General features: G+C 43.3%; 1 protein-coding gene across 12 annotated transcripts in view; it reads left to right on the forward strand.

Moving 5' to 3' along the window:
• Positions 1-12,462: 12,462 nt before the first annotated feature.
• DICER1 (dicer 1, ribonuclease III) overlaps positions 12,463-18,105 on the forward strand; it is a 104,152-nt gene continuing 98,509 nt past the window's right edge. For 9 of the 12 annotated variants that reach the window (XM_030558830.1, XM_030558831.1, XM_030558833.1 and 6 more), the window contains exon 1: positions 12,476-12,673. The gene's annotated coding sequence lies outside the window, so the exon portion shown is untranslated. The other 3 variants (XM_030558829.1, XM_030558838.1, XM_030558832.1) reach the window with 2 other exon arrangements.

Raw genomic sequence — 18,105 nt, forward strand, 5'->3', positions numbered from 1 at the left:
TGACCCAGTCTCTTCCCCTTGTTTTTTTTTTTGAAACATGGAATAATATATTACTTTTGTTTAGTCAAACTTTTCTGTTTTTAATTATAAGGCTCATACCATCTTTTTTCATTTGTGATCTCATTATAATTAACTTAACGGGCCATAACTTAACTGATGGTTCAGGTATGCTAACACTTTCAGCTATGTTATTCTTACCTGTAAAATGCAGATGAACTTAGTTAACTTACTGTACTTTTGTTACTGTTTTCCAGTTTAAATTTTAATATGTAAAGTGCTGGGTTACTGAAGGTTTTAGAGGGACTTTTGTGCCAGGAGTAAACATCTATCAGGAAACTTAAATGAATGTGCATTTGTTTTTAATTAGCATTCCCTTTCTTTGACTAATGGTCAAGGATGCTGGTTATTTAAATAAGTGTTTGCTGCCTCCCCATCAAACCAACTCTGTGCAAGTTGTTCAAATATATGGCCCTGATCATACTTTGCTGGAGATTCTCATAAATAAATTATCCAGTTTGTACTTGTGGAGAAGTCTTAACTATATCCCCTAATAACAAAGCTTATTTGCTGCTCTGTGGAGCAGCATCAGTGTGCCAAATTCTTTAATTTGGTTACATTAATGCAACCCCACTGATCTGATTGTTAGACCCTCATTGACTTGTTCCAAGGAGATAACTGAGGGCAGAACTTGGCCCTATTTGTTCTGTAGACATACACACACTTGCATTTTATTGAATAGCGAGGAGAATTTGAAACTCTGGTATTAAGAAGTAAATATGTATTTAAAAGACAGTGAAGTTTATCTGTAAATACTTCTAAATATTTTCTTGGTCAGTGGTTAGGGTGACCAGATGTCCCAATTTTATAGGGACAGTCTCAATTTTGGGGTCTTTTTTCTTATATAGGCTCCTATTGCCCCTCACCCCCTGTCTCGATTTTTCACACTTGCTCTCTGGTCACCCTGTCAGTGGTCCACCCTGAATATTTGCAATTATTGTTCAATGCTGATTTTTATGAAGGAAAAATAAAGAGAAATAAAATGTTTTGTGTATAGTTGATACAAATAGCAAAAAGTTACTTTTGGAAACTGTTGCTCTGTAATCACACTAGGATGCAAGAGTGAATAGCTGAAAATTTATTTTATAAAACCTCCAATTTTGAAATAAACTGACAGAATTTCTTTACATATCTGTTGTCTGCATATTTTCCTATGCTGAAAAATTCCTTTGCTACACTTACTTTTTCAGAAGAAACCATTTTGTTTCCAATAATGTTATTTTCATGCTTAGAGACTGTATTTGCTTGTTATAAAGAAATCTTAAGAAACAGTTTGACAAGCAGAAAACTTACAGACAGTGATTGTTAGAAAACAGGAGTCTAATTTTCTCTCCCAGTCACTTTTTAAAAGGAGTAGATGTTGAGTTTAGGAAGGTGAAGGTTTACCAGCATGTAGAATCAGGTAGGGGTCAAGTCTTATGTAAGCTTCCAAAAATAATTTTGCTGAATCATGCATTTCCAGAGGTGGATAAATATCAGCTTTAGAATAAGACTTACTGAGCTCCGTTTCACCTATGATTTTAAGCATTTGAACTGGTGGTTCAATAGATGAATAGCTGATGCCTGGATCCATTTTACAGTGTTCTCCAGTCACTTCTCTTGCAGAACATCAGCGATGGGGAAGTAGCAGAAGCACAATGAGACACAGAGAACCAGGGTCTGGATCTCTGTCCTCAAGAGCTTACAATCTAAAATGGACAAACTTAGACATGCACATAAACAAAGGAAGGTGGTAGGGAAGAGAGAACTGTGGGTTATCTTTCAGTAAATGTGTGACAGCCTGAATCAGAGCAGAAAGTTTAATGGGCTATCTATCTTGCGTACTTTAGATGGCCCCCCTTAGTGTAGAATCCACACACCTCACACTGTTTAATGTAGTTATCCTCCATAATACACCACTGAAGTAGGGAAGTACTTAACCATTGGACCATCCTTTCCCACATAAATCCTGCAGGTAGTAAGTACCTCTAAGGATCTGTCACTTATACTGTCCCAATCCTGCTTCCAGTGGTGTAAATGCAAAACTTCCACTGGCTTCAGCAGTGCAGGATCCTGGTCCCTAGATATAATAAATGCTTAGAACAATGGAACTCAGCTTGTGGTTTTTAATGGTACAGTGCATGAGAATAGAGTTAGAAACAAAGCAAAAACATTTGCAACATTTGTTGCAATATGTGGCCCTGATCCTGTAATTGGGACTGTTCAGGTGTGATGCCTGGTGGCCAAGGTGGACTAGGGGCAGTCCAAAGCAGCAGTCAAGTGCATGGGTGGTCAGGTTGCCAGGAGGTCAATCAGTATCAGAGGCAGTCTGGGGCAATGGTTGGCATTCTCACAAGAGTCTGTAGCCAGAAGATCCAACCCAAGGGGCTAGATCAGCTGACTGGGGAGGTGAGCTTGGGCGAGGCAGCAAGGCAGGGTCAGGCAAGGCGATCTAGACAGCAACCAACGGGCAATGGTCTATTGCTCAGATAGCTTCCATCCTCTTCCTGTTGAGGTCTTTAAATAGCCCTGGTACCTAATGAGAGTGCTGCCAGTCCATCCAATGAGGGGCCTGGGGTGTGGCTACTGTGGGTCTGTAGGCCTTTAGCACTAAAGCTGTAGGTTGGGGTAGCATTTCAGTACACTGTTGTGGTGCAGTGGCTAAGGATACTGCCTAAGTACTTAGCAGGCTTGATGAGATTCTGACATCAGGTGAATCTAACTGCAGAATTGAGGCCTAAACGTGTGGGGCCAAAGTTCTACAGGCCTTAGGAGTCGTGTGTGTATGGAGTGCAGGATTTGAACTCTGGGAATGTATGAGTGGATGGAGTTGGACTACTAGGAGCTGAAAGTAATGCCACATGTAATTGCTTGTACCATAGGCGCCAACTTTCCCTCTTTCCCCTGGGTGCCCAACCCCACCTCTGCCTCCACCCCGCCCCCACTCCACCCCTTCCATGAGGCCCCACCCCCATTCCAACCCCTTCCCCAAAGCCCCCACCCCAACTCAGCCCCCTCCCTGCCCCTATTCCAACTCCTTCCCCAAATCCCCACCCCGGCCCCACCTCTTTCCCTGAGTGCACCATGTTCCTGCTCCACCCCATCCCCCTCCTGGGACATGCTAAAGCTCCCAAACAGCTATTTGGCAGTGGCTGCTCGGGGGGGAGGGGGAGCTTGGCTGCCAGTGGGTGCAGAGCACCCACTAATTTTTCCCCATGGGTACTCCAGCCCCGGAGCACCCACGGAGTCAACGCCTATGGCTTATACGTTTTCAACAGTCTCAGACTTTACCAACACCTCTGTCCTTAGTTATTAATAACATGTATGTAGGTAATTTTTGACTTGCAAAGATAATCTTCAGGAGAGCTTATTACAGTGATTTCTAAAATGCCTTGCTAGTGACTTTATGCAATCCTTGAGTGAGTAGTGCTGTTAGCTACCGAATATTTTCCCCTGCCTCGATATACATGCTACCTTTGAACACAATGTGAGAGTGGATCAGAGTGAAATATACAGCTCCATCTGTTGTAAATACTTTGAATTCAAAATCTTTGCATTAATGTTTTATGGCTGGTCTGTGCCATTGTGGAATTTACTTTGCCATGTGTATGTTTAATAAGAAAATGATAATCTAGCTACATTATTTGTCAGCCATCACTATATATTGCAGGTAAATCTTTTCACTTTGCAGAGTAATGATGGTCTAAGAATCTCACGTGTATTACAATTGCTAGTTAATAAAATTTCCCTAATACCTCCAGGAGATATCTTTTTATATTTGTGTTACAGATGGCTAAAATGAGGCAAGAGAGGTTAAATGACTTGCCCAAGGTTTTACCAAGAATCAGTGACTGAGCTGGAAGTAGAATCCCAGGGCCCAATCCTCAGGTGGCATAAAATACCAGAGTTCCATTGACTGACAGGTTATACCAGTTGAGGATCTGGCCCCTAAAGATCTGGTTACCTGTTCTCTGGTTTAATCACTGGAGAATAAAACCTTTCCCTTATATTTAATACTGTACCAAACTTAACTGCATTTCCCTTGAAACTGACATATTTTTGTAAGTTTTCCTATGTAAATCAGATTTCTTCATTAATAAATGTTATAGACTTGGAAGGAGAGGAATGGGCATAGTGTTGATTTGTGTTGTTATTAGTTGTGATCCAAGTCACTTCCCAAAGCTGTCAGCATAAACTTTTTGCTCTAGTTTCTTTATCTCAAGAGATGTGTTTTCATTTCAGGTTGAAACCATTGTTCTGATTAATCATCAAAAACTATACAGCTCATATGAAAAAATTACTTCCTAGGAATAATTGTGTACTTAGATTTACCAATATTGTACTGTGTGACAGTCACTGACACAAATAAATATTATATTTGATATGCAAAAGCAGGAGTGTCTAGATTGCTATTGGTTGTGTTTTCTTTCCTGACAAAATGAAGAAGCAAGTTTCAGATCAACAAATATAGAAAAGTCTTTGTTTACTAGAGAAATGGATTAATTAATTCAATATTAAGATTTTTTTTTAGTGTTTAAGTCATTGGTCCAACTCCAAGTGTCATTAAACAGATATCATTTTATAGCACATATACAATTTTGATTAAAATGGCAACATGGGGTTCCAGATTTGTTTCTTGCTCTGTTGAGTCAGAATGATGAGTTTTATAACTGCCAGCCTGTGAGCATAACCAGGGATCTGTAATGTCAAGCTGGGCTCTTTCCTTTTGAAATCATCACAAGTAAAGATGCTGCATGTCAAATTATAACCTCTATTTCTCTTGGGCAAACCTATTGCTTAACAGGAATAAAAAGCAGCAAAGCTATATTTAAGTCACCCAAAACATACACCCAGAGAAACACATTCCTCCCCCACACCCCGGGCTCAGTCCTCAGCAGAATCTTCAGCCCTCCAGGGCTCTGCAGCACACCAAGAACATATGCCTCTGCCCTGCTTCACCTAATGGAAGCCTAAGTTGGTCATTGGTGGCTAAACAAGGCAATCGTCCTGGGCCAGGCCTAACTTCCTCAGGGACACTCTTATAGACAGCATTTTCCTCAATTTCTGGCCCCTGCGAGCTTTGTCTCCTGCAGTGAGAGTCTGCTCCCCCTCCTTGCTAGCTGCCAACAGAGCTGGACTCTCACCTTTATAGCTTCTCCCTTGAAGCCTGGCACCTGCTTCAGATGTCAGGGAGGTGATTGGGCTCCTAGCAGCCTATTAAACTGTTCCTGACTCATGTGGGGTTTGAACTCCATGTCATTGAAACATTAGTCCTCATTTACACATGGGTAGCACGAGGCACAGACCACAAAAGCCCAGGCCTAATAAGATCTGCAAAGGACCCTTAAGGAGTTAGATGCCCAAATCTAACTGAAACTCCCTTGGGCTCCTTTGAAAGTCCCAGTCTAGACTTTTTAGAATGGACTCTGGGTATTGTTTTGCCCTGTATCTGTATTTTTGTATTGAGGATAAGTCATATGCATTTGTGCTTGTCATTTATTGCAGCTGCAGACATGCTAGTGCAAAATTATGAATTAGAAAAATGGCAGCCAGGTTGCAGTCCAGATGAAAATTAGATCTTAGTGACTCGACCAAAGAGTCACAGCAAGTCCAGTGGCAGAACTGAGAATAGAAATGGTCGGTTGCTTCCCAGCAATTTGCTTCAACCGTGGAGCCATACTCCCTCCCAGATAATTGTTAGCTTATTTCAAAACGTGTCAGTGAAGTTGTATGTAGTGTGTGTAGTAAAGTAACAAGACAACATTGTAGCTGGTCTCAACAGCAGAAAACAATAGAGGTCACCATTGACTTACAGTAAGAAATCACTTCAGGATCCATTTTAGACAACTGAGCAGATGCACAGAGCCAAAAAGTACGACCTATTTTCTCCTGGGATGATTTCAAAACTCAGTAGCACGAACAAAGCCAAGTACTGGAACAGAATGGGTAAAATAATTTTAAAGGTTGCAATTCTGAGTATTCTAGCACAAATGGGGTGGGGGGAATCTCTCATGACAGAATAAAAACAAAACAACTAAACAGTATGAATTTTGAAATGGAAAAAAAGAAATTTCTCTTTGCCTTACAACCTTTGTCACATGGAATAAAACATCATCTTTTTTTAAAAAATATAGAGATATGCCTCTCATAGAACTGGAAGGGACTGTGAAAAGTCATTGAGTCCAGTCCAGTCCCCTGCCTTCACAGCATAACCAAGTACTGTCCCTGACAGATTTTTGTCCCAGATCCCTAAATGGCTCCCTCATGGATTGAACTCACAATGCTGGGTTTAAGCAGGCCAATGCTCAAACCACTGAGCTATCCCTTCCTTTTTTGTTAAAGATTTTAATTCGTTGGCAGTGCCTATTTCTCTTGCTCAATCCAATCAACTTGTTTTAATAATAATAATAATAATTAATAATAATGATAATAAATAACAATAATATATAATAAAAACACACTACAGGATGTCCAGGAAGTTGAAATGCCCTGCATGCTGTACTTGTTTAGTGTTCTGTATTGCACAGGCTACATTACATAGCCTAGTGTTAAAATCTTTGAAAGGAATTTGTGAAGAAATTATCTGAATTTACAGTCTGGGGATAAACATTTAAAATCAATTTTACTTACAAAGCAGATGTCCTAAAATAATCAGTGTTTTCAAAACAGAAAAACAATCAGAATAGGGTGACCAAACAGCAAATGTGAAAAATCAGGATGGGATGGAGGGTAATAGAAGCCTAAATAAGAAAAAGACCCAAAAATCGAGACTGTCCCTATAAAATCTGGACATCTGGTCACCCTAAATCAGAATGATAAAAGAGGATAAAATACAGCATAAGTGTGATCCTTACTGTATCATTACATCAAATGTTCCTGTGACTGATTGAGGGAGCAGAGGTGTGGAAATGAAGGTAATTGCCCATAATTCTTTCTCTGAGTCCTTGGCTCAGATCTTCAAAGGTATTTAGGTGCCTAACTCCCACTGACATCAGTGTTAGGTGCCTCAATACCCTTGAGAATCTGGGCCCCTTTGCTTATTTTCCATGAATAAGCTTTCAGTTTTGAACTCTAATTCCCCCAACCTGCCCTTTAGTTGAACTTCCCCTAATCAGAAACAAATTGTTTCTTTAATGGTGGCCTGCAAAGAATTTTTAAGGATTGTTTTTTCTGCTAAATTTTACTTCAGAAATTATTAAGAATGCCAGTTTCCGCCAGTGCTCCAGACATAAGTGGAGAAATAGACTCGTGTTGTGACAACTCCCACTGCATAGGACTGAACAACTGTTCTTTCCCAGGTTCTGTCAGAGGATATAATTATTCTTCTAAGAAGGAGCAGAAAGATGCCCCTTGTATGCACTAGAAATACCTAGTCATTTTGTTGTGTTTAATAACGGGGACAGTGCTCAGTGTCAGTCAGAGGTTCACCCATGTGACGCAGGTGATGAAATATTTTGCACCTCTATAGCACCTTTCATTTCAGGTTCTCAAAACCCTTTACATATATTAAATAAGCCTCACAATGCCCCAGTTGGGCAGTAGAAAGCCCTCCACCAGGGCCACCTACTTGGCCAAATGGAAGCGATTTACCTGTTGGATGGCAAATAAGGGTTTTTTTTCTGAGCAAGTCCTGTTGCAGATCATTCTAGACTACCTCCTGCACCTCAAGCATCAGGGTTTGTCGCTCTCATCTATTAAGGTCCATCTAATGGCCATCTTGACCTTCCACCCACTGCTTGATGGCAGGACAGTTTTCTCTCAGGATATCACAGCCAGTTTCCTCAAGGGCCTGGAACGCCTCTACTCTCATGTCATGGATCCTGGTCCTCTGTGGGACGAGAATCTGGTGCTGTCACAGCTCACAGCCCCCCCTTCGAACCTTTGACTCCCTCCTGTCTTCTTCTCATCTTCTGGAAGGAAACGTTCCTGGTCACGGTCACATCGGCCTGCTGAGTATCTGAGATTTGGGCGCCCACCTCGGCGCTGCCTTACATGGTCTCCTACAAGGACATGGTCCAGCTCAGACCATACCCGGCCTTCCTTCCTAAGGTGGTCTCTCAGTTTCATTCAAGCCAAGGCATTTACTTACCGGTCTTCTTTCCAAAGCTGTGTAAGTTGGAAGACGAGTGCAGGCTACATGCCCTGGATGTCAGGAGGGCTCTGGCCTTCTACAATGACAGGACCAAGCCATTCCGCAAGTCAATGCAATTATTCATCGCTGTGGCCAACATGATGAAAGGTCAACCCGTTTCCACTCAGAGGATTTCCTCCTGGATAACTGCCTGCATTCGCCTTTGCTATGATCAAGCAAAGGTGCTGCCCCCAGCGATCGTCACTGCACTCTACCAGGATACAGGCCTCTTCGGCAGCCTTTTTGGCCCAAGTACCTATCCAGGACATCTGTAGGGTGGCCACCTGGTCATCAGTCCATACCTTTACGTCCCACTATGCATAGGCACCAACTTTCTCCAGCGCTGGTGGGTGCCCGTGTCCCCCTCCCCTGACTCCACCCCTTCCCGCCCCTGGCCCTGCTCCATCCCCAAAGTCCCTGCCCTAACTCCACCCCCTCCCTGCCCCTATTAGATCCCTTCACCAAATCCCTGCCCTGGCCCTGCCTCTTCCCCCAGCCCAGAGCACCCACGGAGTTGGCGCCTGTGCCACTATGCACTTACCCAGCAGGCCTAGGGTGATGCTGGTTTTGATAGAGCAGTACTGCAAGCCGCCAAGAGGTGAACTCTGAGCCCATCTCCATAAGTACTGTTTGTGAGTCACCAAAAATGGAATTGACATGAGCAAGCACTTGAAGAAGGAAAAAACAGTTACCTACATTTTGTAACTGTTGTTCTTCAAGATGTGTTGCTCATGTCCATGCCGTTACCTGCCCTCCTGCCCCTCTGTCGGAGTTGTTTGCAAGAAGGAACTGAGAGGCCGTAGGCGCTTGATATAACTTGGCATGAGCGTGGCACTCTAGAGGGTGCCCCAGCTGGCCCAATGGATACTGCTAAGGCAAATCTGACAACTCTGCACGTGGGCGTGCACACACCTAGAATGGAATTGACATGAGCAACACATCTCAAAGAACAACAGTTACAAAAGGTAGGTAACTGTTTTTTCCTATTTGTTTGCATAGTGCCTAGCATAATGAAGCCTCTATCCTGTTTGTGGCCTATAGGTGCTACTGTAGTATGTTAATAATTTGAACCCATCAAGTTATACATATGGTTAATTCATGAATACCTGTGTTATTACAATTACAGTGGAGCACCCATAGGGACACATATCTCAAAGAACCTCAGTTATTGTACAAGGTGAGTAACCTTCTCTTTCCTTCCCCCTGCAACTTTCCTCCTCTTGTTTGTCACACTCACTTACTGTGTCTGGTCTTAAATCAAACTGTAAGCACTTTGAAGCAGGGACATATAATCTAATGTGTTTGCACACTGCCTAGCACCATGGGCCTGATCCTAATTGTGGTCTTGATCTTAAGTGGGACCTTTGAGTGTGACAACAATACAAATTATTATAAGTATTCTGATTCCTTCTCATGTCACTGGGCACAAATAAGGCTCAGTCATTTCTGTCTATCCTGGACCGCTCTTTGCACATCCTTTGTGTTGTAAAGTCTCATATGCTTTCCTCCTCTGAGTATGCTGAAAGGAGGGTTTATTTTGGGCAGAGCCTTCTGCATGATCCTCCAGCTGCCCAAAGGCATGCCAGCTGTTGCAGTTGCTTTACAAACCTCAAATATTTTCATTTTCTTTTCTGGATAACTTTAGAGATAAGGGGTTGTTGAACTCTTTGGAGAACCTCAGCATTTGTCATAAATTAATTCCATGTAATAGTTTTCTAAGGCATTTGCTTTCAAAGGCATTTAGACATTTGTTTGTATCTTTGGTGGATTTTCAGCTTTCATATCCATATCAGTTGGAAATAACATTTGAGTTGAAGATTTGTAGTTTGGCCTTTAAGTTGTAGATTTTTGATGACCAAAACTTATGTAAACCTCGCCAGTTTGTTACATGATATCCTTCTGGACATCCCCATTGGCTTTCATGTTACTGCCAAGATATGCAAATTAATAATATTAGTAATTAATATGATTGATATTGCCCCATTCCTGCAGAGAGAAAAATAGTATTTTTTTGGCTATAGCTTACTGAGCCTCCTGAATTTTACAGTGCAAAGATACATGCAGAGGACACAATATACAGCAGCATGCAAATTATGCCATTGAAAGTGAATTGCAGTAGATGAGAAATGAATTAAGGAATGAATAATTAATTCAGTGGACCCAGGGTTAAGGTAAAAATGAACTCTGTCAATGCTCAGGATGTAGGGAGGGGCAAACTTACAGATCAGCTGGCAGAAGGTACAATGATTGAGGTCAGTGATACCTGTTAGATTTCTGACTTTAGTGAAGTTCCTGAGATGCAAAATTTAGTGCATGCAAGTGCTGTCAAATCTGTAAAATACCTCACGCTGGGCTTATAGGAAAATTTTGCTGCTGGCATCTAGGATGGAAAATGGACTAGAAAGAAGTACTTGTAATGGGGTGAGATCTATCAGCTGTTCCCAACTGACACAGTAAATCCTGGTTTCAGAGGCGTAGCGAGCGCCCTCCGTACCCTCTGACCGGAGGGGGCCCCGCAAGGAAGGGGGCCCTTAAAAGTGGCAAAAAAAAATGTAAGGTATAACTAGGTAAGTGACATTTATTGACGCTATTGCACAATCCATGTCGGTTTTACTGACAAAACTGTGAAGTCATTATGATACATCATAATGCTATTGGCTACATCAGTTGTCTGTCGGTCAGTTTCGAATTTTAGTTGGACCCATTCAAAGAATGTGTATTTGCGTTCATAATGGCGGTCAGCGGATGTTATTAATTTAGTTGTTTAGTTTTTTATCATTTCTGCATTGTAAGGGGCCCCGGACATATGTTCGGACGGGGCCATGTTCTTTGTTGCTACGGCCCTGCCTGGTTTCAACAATCCACCATGTCTCCTGCCTATCCACCCCAGTGTGTGTATGGGAGGGAAGGGGGTAATGGCATGGAACCTCAGGCTTCCAAAATTCTTTCTACCTCTAGTTCCATTTACTGGGCCACCAACTGCCATGGATTCTTTGGGTTCCAATGTTCCACCCTGTCTGTTGAACGATGATGCTTGCTATTTAAATGGCACTACAGGAGAAAAGCACATCATCCCATGTATGCACTGCATTACACATGCAGTTTGTCTGCACCCACCACACCCAGCAGTGAGAGTATAGCTGTGGTGAAGGCCAACTCTTCAGGCTCCAACTGTGTTGCATATAATATGGACCATCCCAAGGCTGCAATTCCTCAATTGGATGCTGCTGCACAGCAGCAACTCATGCAGCTCACCAAGGCTACAGGAGGCTGTAGGAAGGAGCTGGTTATCCAAAATACTGACCAGGCCCAGGTAAATCTTTTCTGGGACTATCACTAGGATAGGGGTAGTAAACAGGGGGGCTATGGGCCAGAAGATGCTTTTGAACAGAACCCAAAATCATTTTACTTACTTATTTTTATTATTTTCTTTGGAGTCTGGACCTTGACCAAGAAATATAAACCTTGACAAAAAATTGACTACCTCTGTACTAAAACACCATTTTGTCAGTGTGATGACCTCCCCCACCAGAAGTGCTGGAACTAAGAGTGGGGGATGCTGCTGCACCCCCTAGCTTGATGTGGTTTCCATCATATACAGGATTTACAGTTTGGTTCAATAGCTCTCTGCACCCCCATTATACAAATTGTTCCAGTACCCCATCCCCCATCACTGCCCAGGGTGATAGGAGGGGCATCTCTGTGATGAGATACCCCCATCCCACTGACTGCCCAGGGAAGTGAGAGGGGGCATCTATGTGAGGTAACCTCCATCTCTCCACTCCAACTCATAGGGAGGTAAGGATGCCAATTTTGCATGGACCTATTCCTGGAGGTTTCCTTATATGAGCTAATCTTTAATTAACAATTACTTTTCCATTTTTTGAAGACTCCAGGACCAGCCTGGAGGGTTGGCAACCCTAATGGGAGGGGACAGGTATGTGCCATAACCCCCCCATCCCTCTTATGCGGGGAGGTTAGAGGCAGCATCTGCGTGTGCTACCCCCCGTGCAGGGAGAGGGCATCTGCGCGTGATGCCATCTCCCGCCACGCAAAGTTCAGCAGGGAATTGAGGGAGAGAAGGAACGCACGTGAGTCCCCGGAATGTCCCAGCCGTCCCAAGCGTTTGCTGTCTCCTGTCACCTAATTGGCCTTCCTCTAAACCTTTGACCTCTCACCCCCCTTTTTACTCCAATCGCCTCACTTCTCTCATGGACCGGGGAGGTGGAGAGTATGAACTGTGGGGGATGGAATTCTCAGAGCACGAATACGCTGCCTGCGTTGGGCGGGCCTATTATTGTGGGCGGAGGGCTCGGGGCGGTGCTCTCTTTGCGTAGGGCCGGCCTCGCAGGGGGAAGGGAGGGCAGGAGGCTGTCCCGGGCCCAGGTGAATGGAGGAACCTGACAGCTGGGGGGAGTCAGGCGGCGGCGGGGAAATGGCGGCGGGAGCAGCACAATGAGACGCGGCCTGTAGCGGGGAGGCTCTAGGCTGGGTCTAGTCCGGAAGGTAGGAGGCGGTGGCCCTGGCATGTGTCCTCCTCGACGGCTTCATGGCGGGCTCGGGGACTCAGCACCGGGGATGGGCAGCTTCCGCTGGGCTAGTGATCACGGCCCGCTCCGGGCATGTGCGCGGCTCAGCCCCCTTGGCGCCCGGCTGAGCCTCCCTTTTCTCCTGGCGGCTGCAACGCATGGTCCCCCAGCCGGAGTCGCGCCGGGCCCCCGGCACAGCCCCCACCCCCCGCCAGCAGCACTTGGGGCCTGCTGAGACGTGTGCGCCCGACTCCTGGGCCCCGTCCCGGACACCGCTGCCCGCTCAGACGACAGGCCTGTGGCTCCTGGGGGCTGCTTCCCCACCGTCCCAGGGCCCTTGTCCTGGGTTTGAGTTGCGGGCGGAGGAGAGGAATAGTTGTAACTTAAACTCCCCCAAAGAGTAATATTAAGGATCTTTATTATCTTTCTCTTCCTTCGCCACCTCCCGCAATTGAAACGAGGGGGAGGGGCGCTGCATGCTTGTAAGTATATAGTGATAAAATTGAAAGATCTTTCTCCAAAACCTGTATGTAAAATATTACAAAGTGAAAGCAGTGCCATTAAAGCATTTAGATATCCTAGTTCCACATGCTATAGAAAGCTCTACAATAGAAAAAACAATAAAAAAGTGGGTCATGTATTGATATAACTTGAAACAAACTCAGACACTTCATTGTGTGTTGGTTTTCTTCCAGAGGTAACAGGCCTTCTTTGGTAGAAGATATCTTGTTGATTAGGTATCAGGGGGTAGCCCTGTTAGTCTGTATCCACAGAAAGAACAAGGAGTCCGGTGGCACCTTAAAGATTAACAAATTTATTTGGGCATAAGCTTTTGTGGGTAAAAAAAACCCCTCACTTCTTCAGATGCAAGATTAGGTTAACTTTGATAGCTAAAAACTTAGATCTTTTACACTTAATATTATTAGTTGTGAGTGTTCAGAGTGGGTTTTTTTTTTGTTTTGTTTTTTTTAAACATGAAATGATTGTTTAAGCCCAGTGACATGCATTCCACTGGTAGGTGAGAGAGATCCTGCCAATTTAGTTCACAAATCTAGGCACCTCTTCTCCCTCCTCCGCCACCCCAAAAGTGAAAAAACCTTGACCTATATCTTGAGTCAACCAGTATATGTTTAGTAATGCTCATCCTCCTTCCCCTGAGCCGTTGTCCTGTGTCTTGTCTTTCTCTGCTAGATTGTAAGTTCATTGGGACAATGAGCATGTCCTTTATATTTGTGAAGTGCTATGTACAGAAGCAGAGTTACATACATATTTTTAATAACAGGTCTTTTTTGATGGTTTGATATAGGCACATATGGGAATTGAGTATATTTTAAAATACTTTTCTAAAAGGAAGAACCTTCTACACTGGTCACATCTTGTGGGGTCATAATCTGTAGTACTTAATGAAAAATATGAAAACATTCCTCTTTAGTCATAAGCAGCTCACTCGTAAATAGTTGATTTTTCTCCTGTTTCTTCACTTTTAATTCATAGAGATAATGGTGCTCAGAACTATTAGATTGCACTAGTGCAATCTGCGTCATCTTATCAAGTATCAGAGGGGTAGCTGTGTTAGTCTGGATCTGTAAAAGCAGCAAAGAATCCTGTGGCACCTTATAGACTAACAGACATTTTGGAGCATGAGCTTTCGTGGGTGAATACCCACTTCATCAGATGCATTAAGCTCATTATCTCTAGCTTGCTTATATATATATATATATATATATATATACACACACACACATACACTTGCCCCTGGAAATTTCCACTACATGCATCTGACGAAGTGGGTATTCACCCACGAAAGCTCATGCTCCAAAATGTCTGTTAGTCTATAAGGTGCCACGGGATTCTTTTCTGCATCATCTTAGTGAAATTAATCTGATTTTGTAAGGGTATGTCTACACTACAAAATTATGCCCACTTAAGTTATGTCGACATACAGCCACTGCAGTAATTAAATTGTTTTTGCATGTCCACACTACACTCCTTGTGCTGACAGTACACATCCTTACCAAGAGTGCTTGCACTGATTTAACTGTCAGTGTGGGGCATTGTGGGACAGTTTATGAAAGGTAGCAATAGTCGATGTAAGCAACACAGTGTCTGCATTGACTCTGCATCGACCTAACTATGGTGATCTAACCACTACATCTCTCACAGAGGTGGAGTTATTAAGTTGGCATAAGGGGCAAGGTACATTAGCAGGAGCAACATTTTAGTGTAGATGCTTTCTGAGTTAAATCAACGTAAGCTGCTAAGTTTCATATTGCTGATACTCTTGGGGTAGAGGAGCTGTAACATTGATGCACCTGCTTATGTTCAGGAACAGCAGCGACAACAAACATGTGTTTTTGCTAGTGGGTAGGAAAGAGACAGAAAAAGAGTAATATCTCTTCTTAGGTTGCAACAATCTTGTTGTCTGGACACTAGATTATGTGTTGCATTCTTCCAGCTCATCCTGACTCAATGTGTCCTTGGCCAATTCACTTAACTTCTCTGCACTTCTGTTTCTCATATGTAATATGGGAATAATTGTTACCTCACAATATAGGGATAGAGGAACATTGTTAAGGAGTGACAATAACATATTCTCATGTGTTTGGGTTTTTTAAGCGTAAACTGTATTATAAACTTTTCTGGGCTTGGGTTTGTTTTGAGAGAACTAAAACATTTGCTCGTTGGCTCACTGTGCAGCCCACGGGCAAGCAGTGGGGTGGGGCTGCTGGGTTTGCCCCCTGCCTGGGGGGGGCCTGCCTCACAGCCCCACGTGCTGCGCTCTAAATGCCCTAATGGCCAGAGCAACACGTATCCTGTCTCCTGGTCCCCCTGCCTGGTGCACAGCAAGTGCGTCACTTCCAGGGCCTGCTGATGCGGGAAGTGCTGAGCGAGGGGAGGGTTATCTGGCCTGGGTTTGAGCTGCAGCTCGGAGGGGGGGGAGGACTGGGCCGAGACACCCCCCTTTCAGTTGGGGGTGGGGCGGCTACTGCGCTGACTGGTCCCAAGGCGGCCTCCATAGTGATCGGGGGGGGGGGGGGGCGGTTTGAACTGTCTGTGGGAAGCCAGGAAATCCCAGAGGAAGACCTGTGTGTGTTGTACCTGCCCTGCCCCAACTGCTGCCCCTCCCCTGGTCCGGGGACTTTCCCCCTCCCTGGCCCCTATCACACTGCCTCCCGCCCCTCGGGCTTCCTGTGTTTGTGTGTTGGACAGTCACATCCAATCCCTTCACACTGCCCCCCTTTCCCCTCCCCTTATTTCATAGCCCCAGAACAACCCTTCAAACTGTCCCCCTTTTCCCCTCCCCTTATTTCATGGGGGGATGATTCATAATTTTTTTTAAAATAATAATTAAAAAAAAGTTTGCTTTAATTGAAAAATTCTTAATAAAATATCACCCCTCCCCCTCACACCTTCCTTTTCGTCCCAAAGCTGTTTTGGCGGGGTGGCGCTGGGGAAGGAGGGTTTGTTTCCACGGGATGAGTGGTGCTGGGGCAAAGGATGTGTTTTGGAGGGGATTGGGTGGGGCTGGGGGTTTTGGCCCTCAGTTGTTTTCTTTGGAGTAATATGGTCCTCGCAAGTTTACGAGTTGTGGAGGCCTGGCTTAAGGGTTAACATCCTTTAGTAATTGAGAGAGATTTAAAAAACTAAGTTCAGAGCCATTATGGTTTAGTGGGTAGGCTGCTGACCTGGGGACTATCCCTAGCTCTGTCACTGAACTGCTGTGAGACCTTGGGAAGTTACGTAGCATCTGTGCACCTATTTTTCCTTCTTTCCTTTGCATGTCCTTTTTATTTATATTGTTAGCTCTTTGGAGCAGGGATTATCTTTTACTGTGACTGTACGTTTTCTAGATGATGATGCCTGTGGATATAAATGTAATACAAATTAGTAGTAAAACATGTTACCTGGGAATTTTCTTAGGCAACAGGCCCTTAAAAATGTTAGTTTGAAACTTGTGTGTGCCCTGTAGTTAAAAGTATGATCACTAACAGAAGATGCTTGGTGTGGGGTTTTTTAATTTATGGGGATAGCAACAAGTGTGGTTAGGCCCTTTAGCTTTGTTTTGATTTGAGACTATGTACCCTTTGTGCTGGTCCACCAGCCAGCCAAGTTGCACAGTTAGTAAGTTGGTGAGTCTGTATCTCTAGCTGATCTCCCTAGGCGTCATTGATAGATTTTTTTTTCCTGTTAAAACAGTTAAGGAAAAAATAGTGTTATACAAGTAGTTGAATTTGAATGCCCTTTTTAATAAGTAAACGTGCCAGATTTATTATTCAAATCTCTAATATATAAATCAGACATGATGTGATCTTTTGAAAATGCCTTTGGAAAATATCCTTGATCAGTAAGTAGAAGTCTATCTGTTAGTTACTGTTAAGCAGTCTACTACCATGTTGTCTGGATAATCTCCCAGATTTTAAAAACAGTGGCGCTTTCTGAGTTGCATACATGGATGCAAGAGAGAGATGCAAAGGTTCCCTACAGCAGATTTTTTTTAAAAAGTGGCTTCTACCATTTTTATTGCTTTATACCGTGTAAAGAGGGCCTGAAAAGTTCTTTTTAAAAAGAAGAAAAATTAGAAGTATTTGCATTACTAAAATTGGTCTTGCCACTGTTGCTGGAGTACTTCTTGGTTGTCTCAGAGTAGGTGTATTGTGAGCTGTCTTGATTAAAGTGGCAATTTTTGACTAGGACTTCCTTTCTTCAGAATGTTCATTATTAACTGGTGTTGAACAAGTGTTAACAAAACCAAAGTATTTTTATCAGCCTTTCTAAAAATTCCTTCCTTTTTCAGTTGCTCAGCTTTCACTCTCCTAATTCATATTTTATAATATCATTAGTTCTCCAGTCACCATAGGCTTCCAGATTGGGCAACCTGAATTTTCTGTTTAAGACAAAAACGTCTTTCAGATTTTATAAATGTAGAGAAGCAAAAAAGCACAGTGAACTTTGCAGGTTACCTTCAAAGCACTTAAATTTTAGTTGAGGTAGGTCCCTCTAATCGACTCTTCACAGGAATAAGACATCAAGGAAAATTCATCCTTTGAAAGTTAAAGTTACCGCTTGCTGTTAATATATCTTAAATTTGTATCAGTTCAATTCACAAGGCTGGATCAAGGTACTTTAAATCCTAGGATTATGCTTTGAATAGATAAATAGATTTTATTAGACAGAATTGAAAGTAGTTGGGGAACCATCAGAAGATGCACAGTATGGTGGAATTTCTCTTGAACAGTGGTAACTAGAACATTTAATCAGGAATTTTCCTACTGAGATCTTTTGGGGAAAAAGCGTGACCTATAACAGATGAAAACATTTTGGAGGAGCAGGTGTGCTTTTTGTTTTTAGTTGTTGTTTTATTTTTTTTTTGAAGGGGGGGGAGAGATTATAGGTGCTCCAGGTCTGTAC

The sequence above is a fragment of the Gopherus evgoodei genome, chromosome 4 (genome assembly GCF_007399415.2).
Source record: "Gopherus evgoodei ecotype Sinaloan lineage chromosome 4, rGopEvg1_v1.p, whole genome shotgun sequence".
In the NCBI taxonomy this organism is placed as follows: domain Eukaryota; kingdom Metazoa; phylum Chordata; order Testudines; family Testudinidae; genus Gopherus; species Gopherus evgoodei.